Below are 18,273 nucleotides of genomic sequence, written 5' to 3'. Positions count from 1 at the left end.
AGGGCTGCTGCACGTTTTGCATAATAAAATAATGTATTTTACTAAACTCAAATTTCTTCAGTTCCAACTTCTGTTTTAGTCACTTTTACAAACTACCACGACCTATCAGTTTATGGATTATATTTCAACAAGGGAAATGCTTTAAATATGAAACTTGGGGGGGGGGGGGGGAACAGAACAGAACAGATTCTAATATATTATTGTTTTTTCATATACTCTAGTCTAGTTTTCTTAAACTGTTATAAAAACCCTGATCTTCAAGCTTTACAATAAAATTACTTTTGATTTTCTCTCCTGGTTTAAATTCAACTATTTCATAACTTTTTTTGAGTGGATCTCCAAATTTCCTTTGCTGCTAGCAGGAGATGTTAAGTGTACAGGTTCTTTTGTGTTTAATTGGCACAGATATATGTGTGTGTGTGCAGGCGGGGGAGCGCGCGTGTGTGTGTGCAAAAACCATTAATGTGCGGAATTTGGTTTTAATTAGCCTGAGTGCAGCTTAGTATCTCTCTCTCTTTCTGCTTTTCTCCAGCTGAATTTTAAACCAGAGTAAGCGCTCCCTGGAGGTCGTAGCTCTGCCTTCTCCCTCCTGTCTCTGCAGCCAACTGGGGAATAACTCATCTCCACCAGCTGGGCGGTTTATCATCCACCACGTCCCAGAAGGGGTATGAGCTCATTTTTCAGGACAGGATTTCAGAGTCAATGAAAAACTAATAAATCATTAGGGTGTTTGAACTGATCCTTAGAGTGACCCGAATGAAAAGCCTCTGAAATATGTTCCTGAATCTGTGCATGAAGACATGATTGGGTTAAAGATTTAATGATACTTTTTTTGTGCTGCATAAAGTGGAATTTTAGAGACCGACATGCTTGCAAAGATAAATTTTCTATTTTAAATCTTGAAGAAATCATTTAGGTTGTCGGCTCCTGACTTGAAAACGTTTCACAATGGTTACATGATGAGACTCATTTGACTGATTGATGACGTCCAATGAAAAGCCCTGAAACTCTTCTGGTTTTTCACCCTCAACAAAAACAAAACCTCAGGAAAAAGGTGGGCGTGTTTTTGTAAAGCACATAAAAGTCACACACACAACCACAAACATCTGTGTACCACTCAGGCCTTCTGGTTCCGGTTCTGCTCTGTATCTTGTCTTGATGACTGTCTGTCATCACAGACATGATGACAGACAGTCATCATGTCTGTGCTTGCAATGTGACAGAATGTAAAAGAAAGTCACGTGTCAAATTCGAGGCCCGTGGGCTAAATCCGGCCCGCCACAGCTTTTTATGTGGCCCTGTAGATTCTACACTAAACATTAAGTGGGCTTAAATGTTATGTTATCAATGCAGTTTTTATCTGTTCACTGCCAAATTACGTCAATCAGTCCCTCCAGATTCTTGAAAATTATTCTGGAAATTCATGCAAAAATCAACAAATTTCCGCACTTTTCTGCGCTAATAATCTGGAGTTTATTGCAGATTTTTCTCAAAAATTGTCAAAAACTTTCTCACTTGCACTAAACAGCTGCCTCAGCTTTAATTGATGTCAGATTATAGTCCATAATCTATCCAATGAGTAATAAAAAGTCGCATTTACTGTCATAAATGGAAGGATTGGGTTTTCTCTGTGTTGATTTGAGTTTTTCTGTGTGTTTATTTTGGGTTCCTGTGTCTCTGAGTCTTTGTGTTGTCCTGTCTACCCCTTGATTGTTCCCAGGTGTGTCTCGACCCGTGATTACCCTCTGTGTATTTAATGCCACCTGTGTTTCTGTGTCTTTGTCGGGTCCTTGTCGTACCGGTCTGTTTAATCAGTCTTGCTGTCCCATCTGTTGCTAGATGTCTATTAGTTTGCCAGTTGCTACCAGTGTTGAGCCTTAGCCTTTCCGCTCAGCTGTGCTGCCTGGACTTTGGATTGTTTGTGCTTATTTTCATTATTAAACTACCATCATTCATTTCAACCTGGGTCCGCTGCGTTCTGCCTCACCACCTCTACCGCATATCATGACAATAAATGAGTGTAAATATCATAAATATTTCTAAATTAGTACCACAAACACTTCGGTTTTTATTGTTAAAAAAATCACAAAAAGTATCGCAAAATCCTGGAGGGACTGAAAAGATGTTCAATAATAATATTTAATTTGAAGAATTTCTTGATATTTTAACAGTTTATGATCAGGTTTTATCAATACATTCTGTCACAACTGGCCCTTTAAGAGCATTCATGATCTTTATTTGGCCCCAAACCAAAATGAGTTTGACGCCGCTGTTCTCAGGAGTGTAAATACTGTCACTGTAAGTGTGTCTTGTTTTATTCCCTTCATTTAAAGCAAAAAAAGCTGAATCATAGATTTTAACAACCCTGTCTTCTGTTTCACTTTTTAATTGCGTTCAAGTTTGCAGTTGTCGTAAAAAGCCTTTTCACTTAGTGTATGAGTTATTGCAAATGCTCTGTTTAGCGCTCCTATATCTCCATTCTTTGTATCTTTCCAGTTTGTCTTCCTGCCTATATGCACATGTCTCTGCATTAGCCAGAATATAAGTCTGCTTGTGAATTTTACTATCAGCACATCTCGCTGCGTCTCAGCTTGGCCAGAGGTTACCCAGCGGTGAGCGTCGCGTTGCAGGGATCATGTTTGCTGATAAGTCCTGCTGCAGCTGCCTGAAGCTCCTGCAGCTATTGGCAACGTGAAGTCTAATCTCTTAAACTTACCCCATTTTAATTAATCCTCCGTGCTTCTTGTGTTGTCCAACAGGTCATTGACTCAGATCCCAGGGCAGCCAGCTTCCTCTCGTTTGTCTGCGCCCCTCCCGCCCTCCTCTCCGGTATTTGATGATCCACCAGGAGCCTTTTTATCGAGCCGGTCGGAGCTGGAGGGACAGAGGGAGAAAACCGAGGGGGTCATTCATAAATGAGCCGCTGTTTCTGAAAGCAACACCAAACCATCACGGCTCAGTCAATAACATTGATGAGCGCGGCCGCTTTTATCTCTGCTGAGCAAATGATTGAGGCACAATGAGCAACAGAGACACGAGGTTTGAGAGGCAAAAGTATCCTGATACTGTAAAGCAAACCCTGTCCTCCTTTTTTTCTGATTCAATTAGACGCTGAGTCAATTACATAATTAGTTCTCCTCTGTCAGGAGAGGCCAGTGTACGGTTACACACACATGCCACAACACTCACACTCAATCCGTGTGTAGGCAGAGTTCCTAGAAAACAGAGCAAACAAAACAGGGTAGTGTTTTCAGATTAAATTTGTGAAGCTAGTTTATAGTGTGTTTAGAAACGCATTAAGAGTTCAGCTGATGAAATTCAAAAATCTGATCTTTTTGCCATCAGGTTGTGCTGACAGCATCTTCTTTCTGTGTGTCGTTGCTGCAGAGAGAAGACTCAAGAATCAGTGAGGTGTTTAAATTAAAGTCAGAGGAAGCAGAGATACAAGATGCTTTTTTCTCACTGTGGTCCATAATTGAAGAGAAGGGTGGAGAAAATGTAGGATAGTTGCAACAAATATTCAATGCATTCGATAATTTCATCACTATTTCATGTTTTCCTACTATCGGGCCGCCCAATGTTTTAAGGAATCTGGACTGCAGTGGTAAAAACCTGAAATATTTTGGCTATTCAACCTGATTTCTGCAAAGACCTGACTTTCAAAAGCTGCTTGAGAAACCTCTAAGATATAAGTAAAAGACAAACAAATGAACATTTTCATTGCATTTCTTATTTTTTTTGGCACTTACCTAGAAACAAGCACAAAAACTGGAGTACTTGCACCAGCTCAATCTGTGAGAAACATTTTCTTTAAAATTTAAAAGTGAAAATACTTTTAAGGTAATTTTTCTAAAGACTAAACCCGGTGACAACGGGCGAAACAACAAAGCTTGCAGGAAGGATTTCCTCATCAAAAGACTAGGTTTAGTCTAAAGAGACAACTCTAACTAAAAAAACAACAAAACAACAAGAATAATCAGTAAAAATATGTATAAAAAACAAGCTCATCCCACCTCACTTAAACACCGCCTGCTCCACTAACATCTCCATCCACCTCCTCTGTATCTCGTCACCCGCATGATGAGAAAAGCGACCGAGGCTGAGATCACGCGATGCCTGACGCGCGCTGCTTCTCGTGGGATGCTGGGACGAAATGTGCTGTATCTGCATCCTCCAAAGCTCTGACAAGTCGCTGTCACATAGAGATGAACCCCCCTCCGCTTCGCCCTCCTCCGTCCCCCGGAGAGCTAAATGACTGACAGGGGCCCTCCGGTAGATCCTCCCCGTTTTCCCACGCACGCTGCTGCTCCACCCATGAACCAGAGGATCAAACGTCCACTGTGTTTTATTTAGTGACTAAAAGACAATAAAACTCCGACTTCTGCCTCTTCAAATTAAAGCAATTTTTGCTTTACACTCAACTTTCCAGCAAGCGCATGGATGGAAGAGAGAATAACCTCGCTTTGACAATCCCACTGAAACTGACAGGCTTATCAGGCCTGACTGAAGCGACCCATTTATTTTGAACATTCTCCTCTCTCTTTTCTTCTCCTACCAAGACACCGTCCCCCCCCCTTTAAATCACCAAGTCAGTTTGCCATCGTTCCGGCCCGTTTCATCCATCCTCCGCTCCCTCTGAAACTATGCAGGGAGGCTTTCAGGGCTGGGTGTCTATCAGTGATCTCTGTGTGTGTGTGCAGCGAACGCCGAACGTCTTTCACATCCCGCAAAGTAGAGGAAGAGGTGCGAATAATGTGCGGCGTGACTGTTGACAGCTTCTGCGCTCCCAGTAGACACGCAGCCTCACACGACTGCTTGTTTGGTTTTGCGTGCTGAGGGTGTTTGTGTGTGGAAGTCTCTCAGCTTTTTTCCACATCTTCACACTTCACAGGCCGTGTTTCCTCAAGATGACATCACCTCATTTTCACTTTGGAGTTAATATATTTTGGCTGTCTGGATTTGAGGCGTACCATTAAATGCTGAGAAGAGTTGAAGGAAACGATAAAAGATGGCTTGGATGCTGTGAGAAACATGGACTGTCGGCGTAATTGGAATTCTGGAACAAAAATTAAACGCATTCAATGAAAAAGGCAGCCTAACACTCTTTCTTCGTGGTTATTTTTTGCACTTTAACAAATATAAAGAAAAGTTCATTTAAAAATGAGGGAAAATTTTGAAATAATGAAACAGATTTACAACAATTATGCAAAAATATACACAGCAAAACTTGGAGAAAGATTAAAAATAAGAAGGTAGACGTACTTTACCAAGCTTTTAAGGTGGAAATATTTGCTTCATTGCACTTATAAAGCATATAGTTCTGTACAAGTGTCATTTTTTAAAATCAACATGTTCAGAAAGTCGTTTTGTCGAAAGTGTTTATGCACAGTTTCTCTTCAAACAGCTTGCTTCCACAGAATTAACAGTTTAATGAAGATCAACAACCACAAACCAGACAGCAGGCGGATGCTAGCTGTTGTTTTTGGGTTAATGTCTATGAACAAATTTCAATTGGTGAGAAAGGATGACATTGTGCCCATTGTGCAAAGGCTTCAACAAAGCCAGCCAATCATAGAGCAGCGAGCTTCCAGGTCAGCTCATAAAGGAGTTCCTCAAAATTGAGCTATGTATGATGTTATCAGGCGGCGATCACTTTGTTATTATGACTACTGCAGATGTTGTCAAAGGTCCTTTATATTCACTGTAAATTACTGCAGCTGAAAGGGATCATAATTATAGGAATCATATGACATGGTGAAAAGAAATGGTCTATGCAGCCGTGTGTGAGGCGTATAGAAATCCATGCAAAGGTGGAGCAGGACATGTGGAAGGTCAGTGAGACAGTAGTGAGGTGTGCTGTAGGAGTGAAGATGGGACTGAGATTACACCAGCGATGAACTCTGACCTTCTTCTTGTTTGTAATGATGAAAGACAGGCTGATAACTGTACGGTTAGGCGAGACACTCTACAACTCCTGGGTTATTTCTTGAAACCCAAGAAATAATGCTGACTCAGTTTAAGTAAGACAAAACAGTAGAAGAAGCATTTTTTGAACTGTACAATGACCTGATTAAATGCTGCTGACTGTCCTCCGTAGGATGAAATAAGTCGGTAAGACGGCATAAGTTTGTTGTGTAATATGCTAATGTCAGTAACTTCAGCTCACTTTAAAGAATGAATTTGTTCACTTAATACAACACTATCTTTTGCCTGCTAAGTGCTTACTATAAGCATGCTAGGTCTAAATTTTACATTATCATCAAAGAAATTGTCACAAACAGGAAATATTTGGTGCTTTGTACTGAGTGTCAATCAGTCATCTCTGTCTTTGTTTTTTAAGCCATAATTTTTCCTGCAGTATTAAACTGAACCTTTATATTTTTTAACCCAGTGAGACTTGCGCTACAATAGCATACACTGTAATTACCTGACCTCATATGGTCCCTCGCAGAGCATTGAAGTTTCATTCTCAGATGATCAATTAATCTTTAATTATAGACAAAATAGCCCTAGATAGTCACAGAAAAAGTAACACACCCAGTCCTGACTGAGTTGAACACTGAATTGCACGACCTTCATCCTAATGCACACGCACTATTCAAACAGGGAGCTAATCAAAAGCAACACACTTACTTCAAAGGTGTGACAGGGCTTTATGTAACACAAGATACACTTAGACATGCATAGTAAATGTTTTTCAAGATGCCGACATATGAGGCAAGACAGAAAATAGTCTGAGTGGAACTTAAAGCATGCGACAGACTGGTGAGCTGACCAGGGTGAACCCCGCCTCTCGCCCGGAATGTTTAGAAAAAGTAAAAAATAAGAAAATGTGTGGTTCGTTAGTTATTTTTTGTTGTAACAATGCCTCTTGACAGTCAATTTTATGTCACTGGAAAGCCTTTTAATTTCCCTCTCAAATAGTGAAACAGGGTTTCCCCCAGTGTATTATAAGCCTGGCGGGCCACCAGGCTTTACTTGTGCCCCCACCAGGCTAACATTGCCTTTTTAAAATGATTGCATTTTTCAAGACTTTATAGTTGGTGTTCAGGTATCAATCACATGATTATCTAGTGATATTTTCAAATTTCCTGTCCAATTTAAACATTTTTTTACTCAAAAACACGACGGGCCACTGGATGAATGACTGGCACCCAACCACCGGACTTAGCAAGTTTTCTGGAGGAAACCTTGGAAACATTTATAAGGAAAATGTATTTGTGGTGTACGGATGAACAACTTTAAAAAAGCCAGAGCGACTAATACAACCTGTGAATGACTAGAAACAAAGCTGGTAACTGGATCGTTCGTTCAACAAGGACTCTCTTGTTTCTTCAAGTTATGCTTCCATTATGTGTTGTTTCTTTAAACTTCAACTGTCCAATCAAATAAACTCAATTTAAACTGTCCATGATTGGCAGACAGAGTTTGGTAAATATTTCATGGGCACAGCTAAAATCACAAAAAAAATTTCCTAACAAATGTGCAACGACTTAAAAGGAAACAAGCGGATTTGTTAAAAAGAAAACACATAATATTACTTTTTGCACAGCCTGTACAACATTAATCAACAGGATTCCTTTTTCAGCACTATGTGAGGCAGTCAAATGGACAGTATCCACACGCTCCTTAAAACTAACTTGACATTAATGCGCTGACTTGGTGCCAGAGTGTGCTGCGGTTCAGCAGGTGTCAGCATGTGAGGCTCTGTGATATTAGAGAGAGACAGCCAGGCTATGTTGGCACAGCTGGAGGTCCCAGCAGGACGGCGACAGTCATGCAGGAGGGAGCTGGAGGACGAGGAGGACGCTCGGTGGGATAAAACGAGATCGCGACTTTAAAACCTGTCCGTCTGCAAGCGTTCTGGACCTACGTTTGTAATTGCCGGAGGATTTAAAACTACAGCTCTTCATTTTCCGAGGCTAAATAGGAAAAATAAGAAAATCCCTCATTTGTCAGTGTGAGAGAGGGGATTTTAGAAACCAGAGTCAGATTTGTATGTTGCTGTCCTTCTGTTCAACACTCTTCTACATCTGGAGTTGGACTGTCGGGTTCTGCAAAGTCAACTTTTCTCATCGCAATGGAAATTAAGTCAAAGTACTGTCTGTTAGCAGCAGTCTTATAAATAAATGAGTCATGATGGCACGCTGTTTGGCCCTCGGTGTGTGACGGAGGAATACACGCTGCTGTCCACTAAAGGTAGCGGTCCAACCCGGACGCCTGCTGCGATATTTTACAGTTTCTCTAAAGACTCGGACCAACGACTTTGCTCTGAAACACGGCTGCCTGCTCTTGTTTTATGAGCCCCCTGAAGCAACAATAACTACCACCTGCCACAACAATGACTTACACTGTGGCTCTAAATGAAGCGGAGAGAGTAAATGTACGGCGGTCAGGTGTAATAAGACGGTTTGACAAGTGATGGAAGAGTTCTGAAGGCTTAATCAAACGCAATATAATCGCTAAAGCTGCCAGTAAAATAGTAATATCCTGTTTTCTAGTTTAAAGGCAACCAATTTAACTGCCGTTGTAGTTCTAGATATGTGGTGCAAAGCAACATGTTCCAAAATCAGGCTATCAAATATGTGTGGAGACATTATATCCCATCAACTAATACATGAATGTAATCTATTTAGTGGAGAAATATGGTAAGAAGTAATTGTTTGCCAATAAGTCATTGGTGTGTAAATGTGTACTTTACTTTTTCAGACGATCACAATTTGTAGGAAATTTGAATTTCTAATTTTATGACGGTATATGTCTCTTCCTCCCCTCTGTGTTTGCCAATTTTCACTAATCTACCACTTTGCGTCTCTATTCCCAGGAGAGTCGCTACTCCCAGTGCGCTCTGGATCAGTAACTTAAGTGAAAAGCCCGTCTACTGTTTCTTACATAAGAGAGGACAAACCGCTTTACAAAGGTTGAATAATGCGCAGCAGCAACATTTGCTGGAAGATGTTACTCTTCGAGGAAACAAATAAATGATGCAGATATGTGACAGAACCGCTCAAGCCTGAGAAACTTGGCAATGTGGTCAAAATGCTGTCATAAATGGTGAAGTCTTTCATAAGTGCGTTCATCTATGTCTGGTCTCAATGAAATGTAGGCCGACTGGTCATTGATGTCATGTTTCAATACTGGCACTAATGCTGCTGCTCTATTGTAGAACATTAGCTAATGATATACAGAGACCTTCTGTGAGTTTATCAAAGGGGATAAGCAAGCTGTCGTACATCCTTTAAAACAGTGGTCCCCAACATTTCAAAGCTCAATAACAGCAGAGCAACTGTTCAATATAAAGTGAAAGAAAATGGTGCAAAATCCAACAAACAAAAGTCAAAAAAATGAAGAAACCGCTACTGACGACTCATTTGGTTTGTGCTGAAGTGAAAACAGAGAGTTAAACATACTGAATATACGTTTCACATTCCGAGAGGCAAACATAGTTTTCTTTCCACCCTGGCCTCTCCTAAAGCTTACACTTAATATGCAAAACTCTGGAAACGATGCTTTTCCCATTTCAAGCTCCATCTTCCAACCATGAATGAATACTGCATTAGCAGTGCATTAGCCGGCTGTAATACACGGCAAATTAGAAGATGGAAATTAGCGGGGAGGCAAAAAAAAAAGTAATAGCTCCCAGCATCCATCGCCCTTGCATATGCTGAGGAGTTTCTTTAGCGGAATGGTTTCCATTTTCTTCCCTCAGACGCGTTCCGACGAGCAGAGCGAGAACCCCCTCCAAGCACCACTCCCCGTTCCGATGTCGGAGGGAGAAATGTAGGTTAATGAGGCCCCACCCAGGGGCCTCGCCGACACCTCCGCTACTCATCGTATTCATCGGAGAGACTCTGAGACATCAAAGGTGGACGCGAAGAAGACTGCAGTTGGTTAGGCAGAGCGAGCGCAGAGGGTGAATGACCTACGAGCCTCCGCTGAGATACGCAGAGTCAGACGCTTTACGAGAGCGGCCTGACGCTCAGGTCGGCAGGGATCCGAGGGTTGTTAGTTTAGAAAGCGGAGATAAAAATAAAGACCTGATTGTAACTGTAGAAAAAAGCAGCAGGGGAGAACATTGAAGTGCTTTAACAAGGAGTCAAAATGATTTTTTTTTTCTTATTCCGACAACTGACTGTGTCACAAGGAGAGGGAATACAGTACAGACCAAAAGTTTGGACACACCTTCTAATTCAATGGGTTTTCTTTATTTTCATGACTATTTATAAGGCAAGAAATCCCACTTATTAACCTGACAGGGCAGGTTGACCTATGAAGTGAAAACCATTTCAGGTGACTACCTCTTGAAGCTCATCAAGAAAATGCAGAGTGTGTGCAAAGCAGTAATCACAGCAAAAGGTTGCTACTTTGAAGAAACTAGAATATAAGGGGTATTTTCAGTTGTTTTACACTTTTTTGTTTAGTGCATATTTCCACATGTGTTATTCATAGTTTTGATGCTTTCAGTGTGAATCTACAATGTCAATAGTCATGAAAATAAAGGAAACTCATTGAATTAAAAGGTGTGTCCAAACTTTTGGTCTGTACTGTATATTCAACAAGCTCTGGAATATGATGCAGCACATTTCAGCCCTCTGCCTTTTCAATGCAGTACACACGCAAACGGGAGAGAATGCAAGTTGTTCAAGTGGTTTGTGGAACATCAACACCTGCCATTTATTATATTTCTTACACGTGTACCAGATCAATATGATTATAGAAACATTTTTTATAGAGTGAACAAAGCTACTGGAGGTGGAAGGGAAGAGGATACTGATTTGGGAGCAGAGTCGCCTGATTTTCAGCTTCACCAGCCCTCATGTATGATTGTCTGGTCAGAAACTCGAAAATCTGAGTCCTTTTCCGGTCACTGAACGCACCATCTCTAAGTTCTCCATGCTGACTTTGAATCTTCCTCACTGTTTGGACTTCCACAGCAAAGGATTCGTACTGAAGACCCATTAGTTGTTAAAGAAAAGTCAAAGTCAGGAAGAGGAAACAAAGAAACATAAGATGTTATTTCTAAAAACGTCCAATATATTCTAATTTAGATTTTCATTCAAAGGACTATTAAACATTAAAAAGTATGCTCCAGGGTCTTTTCGAGAGGGAGCTTTTTTAACACCAGTAGAAGATGAAAGAGTTACAAAAATATGCAAATTTATGCACCAAAGTACAAATCTCTAACACCCCAGTTATTATCAAATGTCCCAGCTGTTGCAAAAACTACGAGAAATTGTTGTTTTGATCCACTTAAAGGGGCTGTATTATTTGTTTTCCTGGCACATAGTGACATTTTATAGCATAGTCAGGTAACTTCAGTTGTTAAAATGCTATATATTAAATACGACTTAAAAGAAACGTTGCCTTGTATTTTAACGTCTTGAAATTGGGCCTGTGTCACTTTAAGAGCTTCTGCTCTTTCTGAAACTCAGGAGTCATCACGACATCACTCCTCTATTAACCCTTTGACACCCTCTTTACCAGTGGTGAGAAGTGGCTCCTATAATGAACTCGGCATGATGTGCAGTTCCACCAGGTGTTTGCTAATTGTTGCTGGCTAGTCTGACGGAGCTTTCCAAAACACCTACCAGGCGTTTTGGAAAGCTGAATAGTTGCCATGGGAGTCTAAAGGATTTCTCAAACATGCATGAAAGAATCAAGTCAACACTCCAGGTATGTTTTGGATGAAAGAATAACATCATAGCATGATGTAAAGCTCAAAAACATCAATTCTACACAACACTGGCCCTTCAGTGTTGTGTAGGTTGTGTAGTGTTGTGTAAGGGAAAAAAAAAAGATTTTTCAATATTTGAACTACCAAAGAAAACGGTCTGATTCTAAATTAAAACAAAAAATAAAATATATATTTACTTATTTATTTATAAGAATACGTGTAACTTTAATGTATTCATGCAAACCACAATAAAGACCTCATAAAAGTCCATCCACACGTGTGTGTGTGTTTTCCTTCTGGTGGTCATCTTGGTCTCATTCATATTGCGTTCCGAAGTGGAAATGCTGCAGATGAATAATACAGGCAGCCGACGACCTCAGACCTTTTCTTTTTTCTTTGTTGCTTATTTTGCATGAAGGTTTTTCATGAACGGCCCATATTCAAAAGAGGACAAAGGAGGGAGTCTCTTCCGCCGAGGAGGAAAGCCGGTTCAAAGGAGCCAATTCATGCAAATGACGAAGCAAGATATGAGGCCTTTTAGACAAAGATGAAATGTCACGGAAAGACCGCAGCTTTGAAGTGATACAAGTGGGATCCCTGTAAGAAGGCTAGGCTGTTATGCTTGATTTTTTTATCTCTAAATGGAGTGGTTTTCAGATCTGATGGATTACCTGTTTACTCTATTAGACGTTAGGTCAGCTCCCAATTCGTCTCAAAAATGGTATTTCCCCCTGCCAGTTCACTTCGGTTCGGCGTTATCGTATGAAAGCGACGTTCCAGGACTATTGCCAAAAAATATGTGTTGTCGTTAGAAGGCCCAATCTAAATTATCATGTCAGCAGCTCATGTTTAATTAATGAAGCAGCAAACCATGTAATTACCCTGCGATCAGAGAGGAAAACAAGGCTTGATTAAAAACAGGCCTCATCTAAATAACTTAGCATGAGTGTGTAGGTGTGTGTAGGCGTACATGCGTGTGTGATCCAATCAGCAGAGTGGCTTTCTGTCACTCGTTTCTCCCACTGACTGAAGGAAGGTTACGGATACCTTCATCTTGCATCCATAACAACAGCTACACAGAGCTAACCTTCTGAGCAACAGATATCCGTAAACACACACACACACACACGCCATTCCCTATCGAATGACGGCACAGCTTTTCACCGGCGGTGTCTGCGCCACGGTGTGGTGACTAGACTAGACCGTTCAAAGTTCTGATCTTTGAGCGAGACGCCTGGATGAGCTCGGTCGTAAAGTGAGATATCTCTCAGAGGAGGAGAAACGAGGCGACGCGTGATAAATGACAAAGACGTCAGGAAATAAGACGCAAAAACTGCAGAGGCAAACAAAGATAGATAATAAAGAGAGGATGTGGTATTACGGGCAGGAGCGAAATCATTCCGCTGAAGTTTAAGTAGCACAGATAAGAATGAGCGATTGTTTCAGGATGAAGCCAGTTGCCTGAAGCTGTCTTCTGAATTACTTGAGGTTTTTTTTATTACTTACAATTGTTTTTACATCAGACAGTAACCCACATACATTACAAAGCTCCTGCTAAGGATTCAGTCGTATTTTCTATTTCTATCCTGTCAAAGAGCAGCCGCTAACAACAGTTTTGTTAACAAATTAGCTTGTAAAAGAATATCTGCTCATTTAAAGTTACAACCACAAGCACCCCTCAAAATTTATATTTCTTTGGAGTTGTTTTGATGTATAGACAGTGTACAAGTTGTCCTTGAATGCACCACGGAAGCCATCTGAGTCGCTCTGCATGTGTAAAGACTCTGCATTTGGGGCTAGCTGAATGCTACATGCAGGTTCATGGTCCATTATGAATGAATCATTCATAATGAACCATGAATAGGGTTCATGCACCACAAATCTGGAACAAACTTCCAGAAAACTGTAAAACAGCTGAAACACTGACTTCCTTTAAATCTCGACTAAAAGCCCACCTGTTTAGAGTTGTATTTGAAACATAATCAATTATGAATTTAACAATGGCACTTGACTTAATGCAATCTTTTGATTGTTGATTCTATGTTGCATGACTTTGTTTCTGTGTTTGCTATGATGTAAAGCACTTTGAAATGCCTTGCTGCTGAAATGTGCTACACAAATAAAATTTGATTTGAATTTGATTTGATTATTCACAGATTTTTCTGTCGAATGTAACTCCACGGCATTTGCAGAAAAATTGCCTATTGTCATTTTTTGTGTGGAGTATATGTAAAATATTCAAAACAAATGCAATTTGTGAGGTTGAAATACCTAGGCTACTTCACGCTACTAGCTAGCGTTTGTAAAGCAGCCAGTCCAGGAGTGCTATTTATTTTTCGTTGGCACTAATCTACTGTACACCCAAAAGCAGAGCTAACAAAGACCAATGATGTTAGCTTCTACAGTAGCAAGAAAATGGCCTCCATTAAGATAAATTTATGTATTTTGTATTTGGAAAATATCAAATGTCATATAGTTCAATAAAAGCTGTAGTAAACATTAGCACAGTCTAAGAAATCAAAGAAAGTTAAAGTACCTAAAACTTGAAAAAGGCTAACTATTATGAATTTTAACAGCCTGACATTCGGGTTTAGTAAAAACACACCTTCGAACACACACACCTGCTCCCAGAGTGTGTGTCCTGTGTCCGATGTTGTTTCATCAGAGAATCACAATGACATCAACAAACAAAAACCATCCACACAACCTGCTGAAATTCATATCCATTTGCTCTCACACAGCCTGGCACACACACGATCTGACCTCATTCCTACAATCTGTCTCCCAGGGGCCAAAATATGTAGAGGCAGACGAGGACAGAAAAAAAAAAAAATCAGCATCAGGTGAAATGAAGTAAAACAGCACTCCAAGACATTAATTCAACTTAGGAGGAGGAAGGGGAATGAAAAGGGAAAATCTGATAAGAGCCACACAACAGGAGGAGGGGAGAGGAGAGTGGGGGAGGCATTTCAGGGTAAGATATAGAGCCGGTATGGATATCAGTGTCTCCCCAGGAGCGGTGTTAATACACAGAAAGAGGGTCATGAGGCAGCGGTAGATCTGCTGGGCAGCAGATGGCTGCGTGAGTCACCTCATCACTGGGAATGAATGGAGACAGGACGGTGAGACGATGGGCTGAAGGTGACTACAGTGAGAAGAAAAACAAGAGATGATGCTGATGATAGAAGAAAGAAAGAAACAGGAAAGTAAAATCACTCATGCAGCTTATTAAAGTCCTTTGTCTCCTTAAGCAGCACATCAGATAAGAAAGGATAAACTCGGTATGACATTTAAAAAAAAAAGAAGAACAAACTGCTTTCTTTTTACATTATGCTGACCTTAGAAAGTGAGAAACCTATTTCGATGGAGTGAGAGATTAAAATGTAAGGGGAGGACAATGCAGTTATATTAATGGGATTTGGGATAACGTGAAAGAGACTGTAGCCCGCATGGGGCTCATGTTGTAGACTCACGTATATTCAGTAAATTAGAATATACGTTCTAATGAAGCTCGTTTATCGGCTTAAAAGTAAACTTGAAAAGGTTTTGAAAAGATAATAAACAAACACTTCTGTAATAAAATGTTTTTTACTGGTCTGATCCAATTTTTTTTATCTTGTTTTCATTATCTGAAATCATCACAACTAACATAAATAATTGCTTGAAAGCATTAGTCCATGTGTAATTAACTTATGTTTAATTTTATGAACCGAGTTACTGAAATAAAAAGTGAACTTTTTAACGATGTTCTAATTTATTGGACTTTATTCTATATTAGGTAAAGCATTAGGCAAGAAAACACATCAAGAATAGAACAACAGCTTCATTGGAAAGCAAAATAACATTTAACAAATGAAACAATATGTAAAACCTGATTAAACCTGATTTTCAGTACGATTTGAACCTAACATGTTGGGTCAAACTCATAATCTGTCATGTTAAATTGACCCACGACTGGATTAGCAAAATAACCCAACTGGATTATTTTACACTTAAGATAACGACAGCCCTTTAACTTTTACCAGGGATAAAATAATAAATGAGACGGTAAAGTTATGGTGGAAAGTAATATTGATGATAACGATTTTTATTGTACGTCAAACAATGGGGTTGTTCTCTTGAGTAATATTAGCAATTTACTTGCTAGCAAGCAGAAGCTAATGCTAGCTGTGTTTGCACTATTTGTAATGAGAAATTCAGTTGTTTCCTGTTAGAAATGATCTTACTCAGCGACGAATTAGACAATATTTGACTCACCACTGGGAGAGGAAAAGAAATAACATGAGTGGGTTATTTTAACTGAGTACTTTTTATTAACATCACCGGTTTGATAGCGCTCTCTTCAGTGCATCAGGGTTTTATTCTCTGGTTGGATCCTGAAATGAAAACAATCTAAACGTGCCGAGTGTGAAATTACATCCAAACGTGATAATCAGAACTTTTTCCAGGGGCTCAAAGAAAATTACTTTGGGACCACAGGTACATAATAAAATCTAACTGTGCTGTATTACAGGTCACAGGAAAACAATTTTGTTGATCAAGTATTTACAAAGAGCCTTATTTTTTACCTTATACTGTATCTCCAGCAGTATTTGACAAAAACTGTAAAAAAAAAAAAATAAAAAATTTAATTTCGCAGGAGTTTTAGAAGCTGCTTTCTTCTGTAAACGTAAGTTTGTTTTTTAAACTTATCAATAATAATTTAGCATCCCATAATATGAAATTTTTATCATCATATGTGCAGTAAATAGTCAGTTTATGTGTAAAATATTCTTGATTTGCTGACGCACTTACCTCAAAAACCATGTTTTGCTACCAAGCAGAAGCTAATGCTAGCTGTGTTTGCACTATTTGTAATGGGAAATTCAGTTGTTTCCTGTTAGAAATGACTAACTTACCTCTTACCTCAAAAACATAGTTTTTGAGGTAAGTGGACTATAGTTTTGTCAGATGCTGCTGCTGTTGTAAATCCCGGTTTTGTTAGAGTATTTTCACAGCAGCCGTGGATTACCTACGCTATTAACAACCCGTTTTACAGACATATGTGAGCCAGAGCAGATTTACAGGGAATTTGCTTCCATAAAATGCAAACATGCGAGACCTGATAGAGGAGGAGAAGCAGATAAACGTTAGGAGCTGAGTCAGTTGCCTCAGAGCGAGAGGATGACAAACTTTCCAAGTCAATATTAGAGCTTTTTAATGTCCAAACTGGCTAAGCATTCAGAAACACTGTTTCTATGTCAGAAACAAGTTGGATTGGCAATTAAGAGACGCAGTTATAACCAACATGTTTGAAATTGGGCACAATAAAAGCTACATTTTATTATCTGCAGAGATATTCGGTTTGGTTATGGCCGCAGCAGCACTGGAGGAAAAATAACAGCTTTAATATCAATGACGGACTAATGAATGAAACCATCTGAAACTATTGTTAATTGAGCTTTTTCCTCTTATAATCTGATATGACACCTTATTGCTTTTCTGAATAATGACGCAGAAACACGAGACGTGATATGATTCTGGTAGCGTTAGCAGAAACAAAAAGTGTATGTCAGAGTCTATGGGACAAAAATAGCCACTTTAAAAATCAACCATATGTTCTAACGGTGGCCCGGTTCCTCTGAATCGATAGCAAACCTTGACCTTCCAGAGGCGATGTCAAGGTTTTCCAAAAGGCTTTCATGTCGGTAACATCGCCAGCGCTAACAAGGAGCCATCAGAGATACATCAAGGCCTTGGTATCGACCGTCTGGCTCCTGCAGGCATCTACAAGGATCTGTATCTGCTGAAGCCCTTCTGGATGTCATCACACGACTCGCGCTTTCTGTACGGACGGGCAGCGCAGAGGAGGAGGGAGAGAACCCCCTCGTTTGTTTCTCCTTGACAAGTCAAGGAGAAACCTGCGATTTTATGGTGGGATAGGAGTGGTTATTAAATGAGACATGCAGAAAGGAAAAGAAATATCTTGAAAAGGGGAACAGAAGGGGCGAAATGATTAGCAGTATGCGGGGGAAGGGACAGGGAATGGAAAGGGAAGGCGAGGCATTGATCAGCCGTCAGTAGAGTTTACAGCTGATTAACAAGCAACAACAGCCGCAAGACGTATGAACTCTTTAGTTAGTATTTACAGATGTGCTGCATTGGAGCGCGATCTATGATCGCCTCCAGCATGGTCTTTATAGTCAGCTACAACTTAAGATTTACTGCTAATTGATTACAACATATAACCAGCTTTAATCCCAGCTACACTTCTCAACAAGTTCCTCAATTCAGTCCTGGGCCTGTTTTATAATTCATGTAGCGAATCCAGGCCGAGTTAGAGACATAGAGTGGTTAGCTAAGGCTTAGAAGCATTTAAGGATATGGATATGGAAAACTAACCATAGAAAAACTGGACAACTTTCATAACAGATCGTCAGATCACACAGTGTGAGATTCTCGCTGTGTGAACATTTTGAGTTTTGTATGTTTACAGATACATTTACAACAAAAAATGATCATTTATCTGCTTCCCTATTGCTGCAAAAGTGATGAAAACATATTGATTGTTGAAGCTTTAGTCTAATGATCTCTATAGGATATAGTTAATAGTTTAATAT

The 18,273-nt window shown here is 39.9% G+C and overlaps 1 protein-coding gene across 2 annotated transcripts in view; it reads right to left on the bottom strand.

Annotated features, from left to right (window-relative positions):
• arhgef49 (Rho guanine nucleotide exchange factor 49) overlaps positions 1–18,273 on the bottom strand; it is a 62,728-nt gene that overhangs the window by 20,196 nt on the left and 24,259 nt on the right. For both annotated transcript variants that reach the window (XM_032567665.1, XM_032567664.1), the window contains exon 2: positions 2,717–2,874. The gene's annotated coding sequence lies outside the window, so the exon portion shown is untranslated. The remainder of the gene's footprint in view (positions 1–2,716; positions 2,875–18,273) is intronic.

The sequence above is a fragment of the Xiphophorus hellerii genome, chromosome 7 (assembly GCF_003331165.1).
Source record: "Xiphophorus hellerii strain 12219 chromosome 7, Xiphophorus_hellerii-4.1, whole genome shotgun sequence".
In the NCBI taxonomy this organism is placed as follows: domain Eukaryota; kingdom Metazoa; phylum Chordata; class Actinopteri; order Cyprinodontiformes; family Poeciliidae; genus Xiphophorus; species Xiphophorus hellerii.
Note: the sequence above shows the minus strand (reverse complement) of the source record. Positions and strands in the feature narration are given on the sequence as shown.